Source organism: Mirounga leonina, unplaced genomic scaffold (genome assembly GCF_011800145.1).
Source record: "Mirounga leonina isolate KUSES-001 unplaced genomic scaffold, KU_Mleo_1.0 Mir_101222, whole genome shotgun sequence".
NCBI lineage: Eukaryota > Metazoa > Chordata > Mammalia > Carnivora > Phocidae > Mirounga > Mirounga leonina.
Window position 1 is genome coordinate 1,441,146 of NW_023270085.1, and position 12,528 is coordinate 1,453,673.

The 12,528-nt window shown below is 36.5% G+C and overlaps 1 protein-coding gene and 1 non-coding gene across 2 annotated transcripts in view; both read right to left on the reverse strand.

The window, feature by feature from the left end:
• The window catches only part of IL1RAPL2 (interleukin 1 receptor accessory protein like 2), a 1,205,338-nt gene that overhangs the window by 944,980 nt on the left and 247,830 nt on the right, over positions 1–12,528 (reverse strand). The window lies entirely within an intron of this gene.
• LOC118012342 lies at positions 7,089–7,252 on the reverse strand. The gene has a single exon (XR_004679680.1). It is a non-coding gene; the product is annotated as a U1 spliceosomal RNA (small nuclear RNA).

Genomic DNA, 12,528 nt, shown 5'->3' on the forward strand with positions numbered 1-12,528 from the left:
ATGGAGATGTGAACCTTTTTTCTGCAGAAGACACAAAGAGACCATGGGTTTTGATGGAATCCTCTGTTATGGTTTTATACACTGCCTGAGTATGAAAAGAGTCACCATTACCAAACCAGTTTTTACATCCATTTAGTAGCTTTAGGTCTCTACAAGTCAAGGATAGGGTTCTAGTCTCTCTCATGTCACCTAGAGCTTAGGGTAATTAGTGAATTAATTATCTGCAAGACCCTAGGCCAGCCAGCAGAGATTTTCCAGTAGCCATTCATAAATGACACATTGCTTTTCTGGCTCTGAGAAACATGTAGGAAAACTAATTCTCACTCCTTGCCCTTTAATGAACTTATCATCTTGATAATAGGCCAGAATCAGATTTACCACTTAGCCAACTAATGAAGCTTATTTTCTGGGCCTCACTAGCATTGGCTCCTTCCAATGGTCCAAGGAATGCCTTAGAACTGTGCCCATGTGCTCATAGATTTTGATGAAATTGAAAAGTAAGATAATTTTTAAGGAGATCTTTCTAAATTGTATAGGTTTCAGGCCCCAGAAAATTTGAAATTACTTGTGCTCTCAACTTGTAAAACATTAGATTCCCAGTCCCTAAGGTAAAGTGTAGAATTCTGTTCCTTCATATTCTGTGCCGCTTTGATTATTGCTCACTACTTTAGCTGTGGTTTCCTCATTTACAACACCTAGACATATCTTTTTTTATGCTTTCAGGTCTGTCTAAATGTTTAAAAAGTATATTTTATCCAGTATTTTATTTGTTTGTGATAGAGTATTTCCTTTCTGCTCTGTTCTCCATCTTGGCCAGAATTTACACTCAACACTAAATTATGCAGGGTCTCTCAGCAACAGATACAATGTATCAATGGTCTGAATGCCCTTTTTGATGTTAGGCACTGTGGAAAATACAAAATAAGACAAAACCATGATTGTTGCCCTTAAGAAACTTATAATGTAATTGAGAATATAAGTCTAACCTCTATAAAATAGTTAAAAATAATTTAATAATTTAATTAAAGTGTACAAAAGTGTTCCTTCAAGGTGATAATTGTCGTAAGAGTCAGAAAGTTCTGACATATAAGGAGGATTTACTAAGAGAAGGAATCACCCACACCAGTATTTTGTTAACATCTAAGAGATCTCAGTTTGCATTCTAAACACCTTTGTGTATCTTATTTGGAATTAGTCCAAGGCCTTCCTGTCCCTTTTACACAGGGGAGTTTAGAATTAGGCTCATCACACTAGTAAAAGGTATAAAATTTTTCAGAAAAAAAAAACAAGGACTATAATCGCTTAGAATTTTAAAATAATGGAAAATGTTATTTAGAGCCAAATCACCCATGGTAAGGATAAAAAATGATGTCAGAGTTGGACAGGATCTTAAAGGTCAACAAAACAATCCCTTTATTGCATAGATGAAGAAATTAAGGACAAAAGAGACTAAATGGCAGTACCTGGTTCTATATTTCTACCTTTGTGTCCCAGACTTGTATTATCATGTGACAGTAGAAAAATATGTAATTTGGACAGAAGCAAAAAGCTACCTGCTTTTGGTAGCTTTTGGTTGGTTTGTTCTACATTTTAAAACAACTGTAAAGGCAACTTCATTATAAAAAAGTTTTTAATAGGTATCGAGTATAAAATATTTCTAAACAAACAAACTTTTTGACTTATTAGCCTCATTTGGTGAGATTTATATGAAAAGGGACACGCTTTTTCAGGGCTTTTTTTTACATACTCTCAAACTTTTTCAAGTCATATTTGTTTCCGTTTTGAGCATTTAAGAACTTATATGAGTATTTATTTCGTTTGATTTTCCCCATGTGCTGTCTTCTTGGAGGATCTGAAAATGCTGTCTCAATGTCTCAGGAGAAAGTTCACAAAGGGGCTGATAAGACAATTGGGGTAATTTCACAGAATATTTTCCCAAAGAATTCAGGATCTATTCTCTCCCTGCAGACAGGGAGAGAATAGAATAGTTCCAGTAGAGCCAATAAAACAAGGCATCCTGAGAAAAATCACAGAGAGAAAAAAATTAATAATTTCATCCTGATAATTTTCCTCAATAGTGTAAGAGAAAGTTACAGTGAATGCAGGATATGGTAGGGAGATATGTAGGATAGTAAGCAAAGGGAAGTAGGAATTAAGAGCAGACTTAAGAGCCAGTCAAAACAGGGATTGAATCCCTGTTGCCTGATTTATGACATGGCTTTGAGCCAGCTACTTAACTTGTCTGATTCTCAGTTCCCTGATCTCCAAATTTACAGTATCATCTTTGTAATAAACCAGTTAAGATGCTTAACATAGCACCTGGCACATACTAAGCATCCAATAGATGCTGGTTATTATTGTTATTCATAGTTAAACACAAGAATAGATTCCAAAGCCATATAATGACCCTACCACGATGTCTCTTTATAATCATGAGTAATTAAAAGTTTATTATATTTTTAAATAAAGTAACCTTAGTACTTCTTCATGAAGTTGTTGTGAAAACAAAATGAGATAATGTGTAAGTACTTAGACTACTTTACTCTTACTTAGCATAGCACCTGGCACATTGTAGGTGCTCAATAAACAACAGCCACTGTTCTTATTCATAGAACTGACTGATGGCTCCATTTTCAATTGGTCTATAGCCTTATTCAAGGAAGCAATTATAAAAGGGCTGCCAGGGCAATATCTTACTGTATTGATAGTAGAAAAGATACAACATCTCAGGGGTATGTGTTACCATGAGGTCTCTAAGAAATGCATATGAGATACTCTATTTAATAATCCCATCTAAACAGAGATAAATTTAAAAATAGTAGTCACACTACATTTAGTGAAATAAATGTTTCTTCCAGCAATTACGAGATATGTGCCACAGGGTAGTAATGATGGAAAAAATTGGAAGGGTGGGATATTGGAAGGGTGGGAACTAAACCTCACAAATACAACTTACTTCTTCTTTCCTGTCTTTGAATATCTGTATTTGATAGACATGCGTGTAGCTTCATTGATAAAGGTTAGTTCTAGCTCCCTCTGGGTGAAAGTGGTCACTAATTCAATGAGAGATATATAGTTTGGTTAGAATTGTCCAAAGAGTAGGAAAGAACCCCTCCAAAAAACAAAAAAAAATTCTATAGGAAACTATGAAGTAGCATCTAAATTTTGGGGAAAATTATTTCAAAAGGAAGAGGTTTTTACTAAAATGTGTTTATAGTAGTTTCTCAGTCTTGGGTAAATGACACTAAATATACACAAATATTCCTCCCCCCCAAAAAAACAAATGAACAACTTGCATTAAAAGAACTTTAATGACTAGCCAGAAAATGATATTGGGGTTCAATAAAAGTTGATTTTTTTCTTGAGGCCATCATTGTTATACAAGGTTGGATATTTGATATTAGAAGAAATAAATGAATATTTGATGTTAAGCATATGTTCAAAATAACAGAAAAGATCATTTAAGGCACTTTCAGACATCACAGTTAATACAGAAGGGCAAAGAAGTATGTCTGAACCCATTGAGTTTGCTTTCCTGAATGAGAAGGAATGAGATAATGATTTGATTGGAGACTTTTTAAGGCAATGAATATATGTAGTATTCAGAGATGTGCAAGGCTGGCTTGTATATTTGGCCAAAAAAATGATTTGTGTAAAAATTAATTAGCAGTGTAATTTACAGATGACTATAATTCCTTCCCCTTGCAAAGATTAATTGGAAAGGTATAGTTTCATAGGAGATCTTGGGTTATGCAAATTTCTACTGCCACAGAAACAGCACTTATGTTTCTTTAGGGATCAAATAAATAACAATTATATATGCAAGATGATGTCACAATGTCAGATGCCCTATTGGGGACAAGTCATCAAGTTCTTTCCTGTAGTCAATTGCTGTTTTTCCAAATATTTCTGGTACTAGATTTCAAACCAAATGAAAAGGAAGAAATTGTTCCATTGTTTTCCCCAGTTCTCTTTAGAGCAGACACAGGTAATTTAATATCTTAAAGGGGAAAGTTATCACTAAAGGAGACTCCAGCAGAAGAGTTAGTATCTCTCAAAATACATGTTCAAATATAGAATTTCAGAGCTTTGCATAACAAAGCTATCCAATACCCCACTATGAGTATGTCTAAAATTTCTTCTCCTCAATCTCACAATATAGCTAAATTACCATACTCTTACAACTGGATTACTTCTCTCTTGTTCAGAAGATAGGAGGAAGTTAATGTAATAAATGTACTCATAGTCTCACTCAAAAATACTTTCTAAATAGGTCTACTGGAAATAGCATCCTACTGGATCTCCCCACCTCTGGGTTTGTCTATTTTCAATCCATTTTTTACATTGCAGCAGAGTACTTTTCCATCAGTGGCTCCCTAGTGCCTTTAAGGATAAAGTCTGCATTTTTTAATGTGGCATAAATGGACCTCTATTAAAGGTCCCAAGTTAACTTCCAGCTTAATCTCTTAATGTTCCTCTTCACAAAGTTTGTGGTTGTGCCTCCTAAATATGTTTCAAATCTATACCCATGGCTTGGTTCTCAGGCTCACTCTACTCACTGTGGGCCTTTATTACTTCTCAACCAGATTGCTAAAATAACCTCCTAACTGGTCTCCTCCCTTCCTTCAGTCTCTCCCACCTCCAATCCACAGGTCATACTGCAAAGTGTGCATCTAAATGCACTCTAATATGATTACCTGCCTCCCCTGATTAGAAGCCTCCCACGGCTCTCCATCTCCTACAGAATAAAGGCCAAGTTCTCCTTAGCTTGATTCATAGTGCCCCTTATCATGCAAGACATGGGCATTATCAACCTCTCCAGTGTCATCCTCTTATCATCACATCCATGTACCTGATGTTCTGGCCGTGTTGATTTTTACAGTTGCCAGCATCCACCAAGTTCTTATATATATGGCACAATGTTTACACAAATGCACAGGAGTAAAAGAATCAATATTTCTTGCTGGTGAGTAACTTAAACAGCCAAGATTTGGGGAAAAAGAAGAGGCAGTGAGATGCTACTTGCTGTGCTTTATTCCTTGCACATAGTGAGCTTCATGTCTTACCTCACTGTGGTATGGTTTTTAGTTCCCCAACTCTAAATGGTACTTTTATTTGGGTTTCTGGATGCATAGCTCTACAGTTTTGAAAGCATATACTAAGGTTGTAAGTTGGTCATATCATTGGTTCTAGAATCTTCCTGAGTAGGGTTTGCAAAGTTTACACAGAGTAAGAAAACTTCACTACCAGATAGCCTCAACCCACTATCCAAGAACATGATCATGTTCAGTAAACACACACTCATTTTGGCCCAAACTTTAACATTATGTTCCATTCACTCAATTTAAATAAATTCACAGGCACTCAAACCCTAGTAACACTTGCTCTGAGTCCAAAGAAAAAAGAAACTCCCAACTAGATATAGATTGATTATATTACCTTCAGTTTTTTTCTAAACCATAAAAAAACAGGTTGTTGTTTTTTATATCTAAATGTCTCTAGTTTCTTCTAATGAGGGATTGGTAAGCTTTTTCTGTAAAAGGCCAAAGAGTAAATATTTTAGGTTTGGGGGTTCACAACTACCTAGCTCTGCCATTGTAGTGCAAAAGAAGCCCTAGGCAGTATGTAAATAAATGAGTATAATTATGTTCCAATAAAACTCCATTTACAGAGAGACTGCCTTAGACTGAATGTTGAAACTGATTCCCCCATTGTGAAGGTATTTGGAGGTTGGGCCTTTAGGTGATCAGTTCATGAGGGTGGAGTCTTCATGAATGGGATTAATATCCTGATAAAAGAGACCCCAGAGAGCAACTTTGCCCCTTCCACCATGCAAGGACAGTGAGAAGATAGCCACCTATGAACCAGGAAGTGGGCTCTCACCAGACACCAAATCTGCCAGTGCTTTGATCTTGGACTTCCCAACCTCCAGAATTGTAAGAAATAAATTTCATACACATATAACTAAAAAACAGAGAAAAAATTATTCTTACTATGTCTAATGTACCCCAATATTTTATACTTCCTTCCATTCTATTTCCTTCAAATGCTGATTGTAACTTACTAAATTGAGTAGATAACCCACTAATGAGTTGTGACCTGCAATTTGCAAAACACTACTCCTGTGGATTTCACTGTTTTATTCATTGTCCAAATCGCAGGGCAGAAGTAACTTTACATTTGTGTAATCAGCATTCAAACACTCAGTCCTTCATTGATTAATTCATTCAATGCACATTTATTAAGCAGCCACTATGTGCCACATGGAAAAGCACCATTATAAACTAATAGGCTGATTGTGCGGTCACTGTAGAAGGAAGGTTACCTGCCAGTAGAGGGTCTGAATCCAACTGAATGAACATTCCAGAGGTACTCTGAATAAGCCACTTTGCATGTTCTGGCTTTGCATTTTTTCCCAACTTAAAGCAGTTTCTTTGCCACTTCCCTTCTACATGGTTATCTTAGGATATATTCCAGAAACATGGTGAATCCCCTTGAAGTTTTCAGAGCTCAGGAGCAAAGAATGTGAGATCTAATAATTGTTTCTGAATGAGGACTATCTAGTGTGAGGAACTTTCTTTCTGCTTGGCTTCTGAAATTAATTGATCAATCTATAAAATTGAAAGGAAAAGAAAACCACAATGTGGGAATCCAAATGCTCTTTTTAACACAGCCTAGAGGCTAAGTGAATGTCAGCAGGGCGACATCCAGAATTCAAGAAAGGTAATTGGTTGCTTGGTTTACATCTCCTCTGAATTATGACAAGAGTTCTTTTTTTTCTATGACAAGAGTTCTTAATGACAGCTTTACATCAAGCTTCTCCTAAGTGTGGGAGCCTTTTGGGGCCCAAAAGCCATAGAAAAACATATATTATCCAAGAAGGATGGCTTCCATATTAAGACAAGTCTTGCCACCCAAGGTGAGAAAATGGCTAAAAAATAATAATTTTAAGTTTCAGAATTGGTCAATGTTATTCAACTGGAAATATGAATTATACTGCTCCTTGACTAAGGAGTTAAACTACTAAAGGAACAAAGATGACCTTGAAATAGTATTTAAGCTTAAACCTTTTTTTTTTTTTTTTGGTGTAGGGGAAAGTGTGAACACAGTCCCCCACTACCACAAATTATGCAGTCGAGTTTCCCACATTTGGGGAAATCGCAGGGGTCAGCACATCCGGAGTGCAATGGATAAGACTCGCCCTGGGAAAACCACCTTCGTGATCATGGTATCTCCCCTGCCAGATAAGTATAAGCTTAAACCATTTTAATCCTAAATGTGGTGATAGAAGCTACATTTTAGTTCTGGAAATCAGTTACTGATTGTCTGGGCCAGGTAGCAAAGGGAAGCTATTCTTCATAGCTTAGACAGATACTATGGGAATTAACAACTGTTCCATGAGCTTTTGACTACAGCTGAGATGTTTGGGGCAGTGAAACAATTTTACAGAGCACAGGGCCACCGTGGTCTGATACGTCACTGCATTTGCGCTGGTTCTTAATTTATTCCTAGTATTTAGCTCTATAATTGGTCATTGGAAGTACTCAAGGTGGGGAGAAATGGAAAGAACATTGGTCACTTTCTCCTTCATTTCTGCCTAGGCCAGTGGGTGGCAATGACCCGAGCAAGTGTACTATTTCACAGATTCAAAGTTCCCTTGACTGGGCTGCTCCAAGTTTCAGCCTGGGGCACAGAGAATTAATAAACCTATTTGATTCTTACGATCAGCTACATCTTCCAGCCACCCAGCCTTTATAGTATTTAGGTGTTATTTCAATCTCCACCTCCCAACTTTGTTTTATTTCTCAATTGGTTTAAACTCAGGCAGGGAAGAGGTGTGCTGTGGGGTTTATTAGGCCTCATAAAGACCCCCAACACTTTCCTCACTCATTTCTCTGTTTCTTATCATAGTGTCCTCCAACCCTCCCTCTACACTGCTGCTAGAATAATCTTCTGAACACACATCTGACCTTGTCACTACTTTCTTGAAAATATTAAAATGGCTTCACTGATTTATCTTACGCTCAAGAAAACATATAGTAAGTGAATGAGAATCATGTTGTTATGGGAATAAAGTTGAATGTATCTTCTTTTTTTTAATGTATTTTCATTTTATTCAAAAAAGTTAGCTATTTATAAAATTTAGGACCTTATGAATAATTGTATTAGTTTTCTAGGACTGCCATACAATGTCACATAGACTGTGTAGCTTCAAAACAGAAATTTATTTTCTCACAGTTCTGGAGGATAGAAGTTTGAGATCAAGGTGTTGGCAAAACTAAATAAAAGTGAAGACACAGGAAGAACATCAGGTACGTGGATGTAATGGTATGAGGATGAGACTGGAGATGGTAGTTCTCTTCCTGTGTCTTCACATGGTCTTTGCTCTGTATCTGTGTCTTTTTTCTTCTTAGAAGGACATTGGTCAGATTGGAATAGGGCCTTACCCTAATGGCCTCATTGTACCTTAATTACTTAAAAGTTCCTGTCTCTGAGTACAGTCACAATCTGTGGTGCCGGGGGTTAGAACTTCAATGCATGAATTTGGGGGCGGGGGACATAATTTAGCTCATAACAGTAACCAACAACTTAATGTAAGCAGCTAACAAATTGCAGCTCACCAATATGCCTCATGATAAAGCACAGATCTTTAATATAATATGAAAGGGTCTCCCTGTTCAAGTCTATGTCAGCCATTCCAGCAACGTCTTTCACTTCTTGTTATACTAAATCTCAGGCTCATCAAACTACTTTCAAATTGCATCTTGCTGTTTCATGCTGCGTAGCATATATATGGGCTGTTCTATGCCTGAGTTGCCTTCCCTCCCTTTGTCTATCAAACTCCTATTTATCCTTTAGACCCAACTCAAACTTCATCTCTTCGCTGACCACCTTTTTCCTTGTACATATGTTTGACAGAAACTACCACATTATATTTTATTTTTTTTTAGTATGTCTGTCTCTCCTACTATACAGGGTATCTTCGGGGGCACTGATAGTATTTTATTTCTATTTTATGTCCCCAGTGCTCTCACGTGCTTTGCACACAGTGGGTACTCAATAAACATTTGCTGATGAGCACATAAATAATTGGGTTATTAAAGAAAAAATTGTCTTGTTTAGTGTCACTCTTAGCCTTATGAAACTGAGTGCCATAAAGGACAACCAAAATAATTTTCCATAAAGCTTTTTTGGAACCTTTGTCAGAATGCTGAACAAAACAAACCACTGATCTGGCCTGCATTATCATTTTGTCAAGGGAGGGGATTTTAGCATTTCTTCCTAATCATTCTAGGTGTTTTACAAACCTAGGTAATACAGTTAAGAGTAAGGCCCTGGAATTAAAGGTAGAAAATAGTAGACAGAAACCAAGGTCAGATTTTGCCAGTCTGAGATTGTAGGCACCAAGGCCAAAATCTGAGGAAGAAAGAAGAGGAGAATGAGACAGCTAGAGTTCAGGGAGCATGGCATCAGGTAAGACCACCTAGGAGTCTTAAGTACTTGACTACAGTTAGCAGGAGTCTCACATCATTCTGATCCTGGATTCCAATTTTAAAAAATTGCCTCCCATTTGGCCATTTCAGTCCTCCAGGGAGATTCTTTTTTTTTAGGTTTTCCCATCATATATCATTTTCCTAGATGTGCCAGGAAAGCAAAGATGATGTTTTATACATCTTTGGTATGTCCTATGCCACTTAGAACTCCAATTCAGATAAGCTAGGGAAATAGTTGTTGATTATGTTTGAAATGCAGAAGGAACATCATATGTCAAGCAGAAAACAGAGGTAGATACAAAGAAATAGAGGGAAAACAGAAAACAAACAAACAAACAAACAAATCAACTGAGCAAGTGAAAATAACAATGGTGGGGTTTTCCCCACCATATCTACTTTACCTTGAGGTACAGCCAGGGGCCAGATGGTTTTCTCATCATGAGCTATTTCTTTATATTCATTACAGAATTACAAGACAAAGACTGCCTTTCTCCAGCCTCATCTTTGATAAATAGGTCAGCTCCACTGGCTATTGTTAGTGACAGTCCTTGGTCTTGACAGCCTGACTTAATTAATCTATTTAATTTATTGATCAAGTAGACAGCAAAAGAACGTTCTCCATTAAATGGGTTTTTTATCATCCAGAGTTATAGAGCTAAATGTCTTTTTAAAATCTGAAATTTAGTTAGCACATGACATGCTGTCTGTCTTAGAAACTACTTGCAAAGAAGAAAATGCAAAGATTAAATATGGCTCTGTGGCTTTAAGTAATGACCAAGAGGTCAGACTGTAAAATTGAAGTCTATTCTGCCTGTCTACTTCACTGAAACTGCAACGCAAAGCAATATTACCTCCAAGTAGTTTTAGGCTGATGCCTGAAGTTACAGTCATTAAATTATATTACATATGTTGTGCCAAGCAGGCAGGTGATAGGGTATGATTTTCTGAGGTCCATTATATTCATTATAGAGAAGGTGGCTACCTTTATACCAGTTAGAATAAATTCCCTTTCTGTCCAGATCCAATAACGAATTTCCCCCCCACAAATTATAGCGCTGTGGCCAACTCCCTAATTTCAGTGTAATAATCACAGCATCTACCATTAATTGGGATCCAGGGACTGCACTAGGCACTTTAACATGTTTCTCATCTGATCTATACACCAATCCTGTCAGAAAAGTCTCATTATATAAGCACTTTCTGCAGCTGAGGAGACTGAGGCTCCAAGATATTATATGGTAGGGCTGGAGTTTGAATCCAAGTCTGTATGATTCTAAGGCCTATGCTCTTTGCAGCCCCAGGCTGCTCTTGCTTTAGCACATAATTTGATACTTGATTAGGGCTGTCTTTGTGTCACTTTCAGGTTGGTTCATGTCTCTGCAAACTTAAAGCCTTTACTTTATCCTCTCCCTTTACTCTTGGCCTTTGGGCACCCAGAAGATTCATAGGTAAATAAATGCCCACAAGTAGAGGCACCCATGGATATTTCAGTAAAACAGCTAGAAACAATGAACTCTTTAAGGTTGACTGACACAGCATTCAAGGTGGAGGGAAAAACATATTAACAATATAGCATACACCCTAGTAGCCTCATTAGAAATAAATTTAAAAAGTCATTTGAACAAAACCTCAATGGGAGAAGAGCTGAATAGGGTAGGTCAATCAAGCCATTATCTGTATAAATTTAGTACCATATTATGGTTTCAGAGTCTCAGCAATGTGGGAAAGAGATTACTCTCTGGTCTTCCTTGCAATCCCATTTTTATTTATTTCTAGCCAGCTGTCTAGCTAAAGAATGACTCTTCCGAATCAAAGGCTAAATGAAAGGTCATTGACGCTCAAAGATATTTTCAGATCCTTTGGGGGAAAACTTGGCTTTTGCTCTTGTCTCTATATGTAATACTACTTCATTCATATTATTCTGATTTGAACATTTTCTTATAAATTGTTCTTTTTGAAATGCAAAAGTCTTATTTTAGACAAGACACATGCTTTATACTAAACCAAGAGCAGAGGAGTGAAGGTGACATGGATAGTGGCTTAATTTTTGTTAAGCTTACATTTCTGTTGATCTATGAATTCTTTGGAAGAGGTAAGGGCCTCTAAAAGCCTTAGGTGAATGCATTTCAGTTTTATTCTCTTTTAATTACTGGTTATAATGAAATTTAGAAGTTGGGTTTTACTTTCTTGCAGTTGGGTTTTATTTTGAAACAAATTTGTTTTCAAGTTTGTGTTTAACTTTGCCTTGGTTTATGGTTCACTAAGAAAACTAACAATTGGGTCTGATTTTAGAAATTAATGAAGTTCATACCAATAGGAGGTCTACAGCTGAGGTAAAGTCCCACTCTTAATTATCTTAAATTATCTAAATTATCTAAAAATCTTAATTAATGTAAGTTACAATCATTTAAAAATTTTCTCTGTGCATCTACCATATTCAAAACTCTCTGCTAGGCTTAGGGATACCAAGTAAGTATAGTTTCTACCCTCAAGGAACAAAGGAATCCCAAACCTTGGACACTATGGTATTTAACAGTTAAATCAAGGAGCATTTTTATTGAAATACAGTTGATATACAATATCCTATTAATTTTAGGTATACATCATAGTGATTCAATATATTTATACATTATGAAATTATCCCTGCAATAAGTCTAGTTATCATCTGTCACCATACAAAGTCATTACAATATTACTGAATATATTTCCTATGGTTCACATTACATCGCCATTACTTATATTTTACAACTGAAAGTTTGTACCTTTTAATCTCCTTCACCTATTTTGCCTGCTCCCCAACCCTTCTCCCACTGGTAACCAACTGCATATTTCCTGTATTTATGCATCTGTTTCTGTTTTGTTGTTTGTTAGTTTTGTTTCTTAGATTCCACATATAAGTAAAGTCATAAGGTATTTGTCTTCCTCTGATTATTCCACTTAGCTTAATACCCTTTAGGTCTATCCATGTTGTCACAAATGGCAAAATTTCATTCTTCCTTATGGCTAATATTCCTCTGTGTATGTGTGTGTGTGT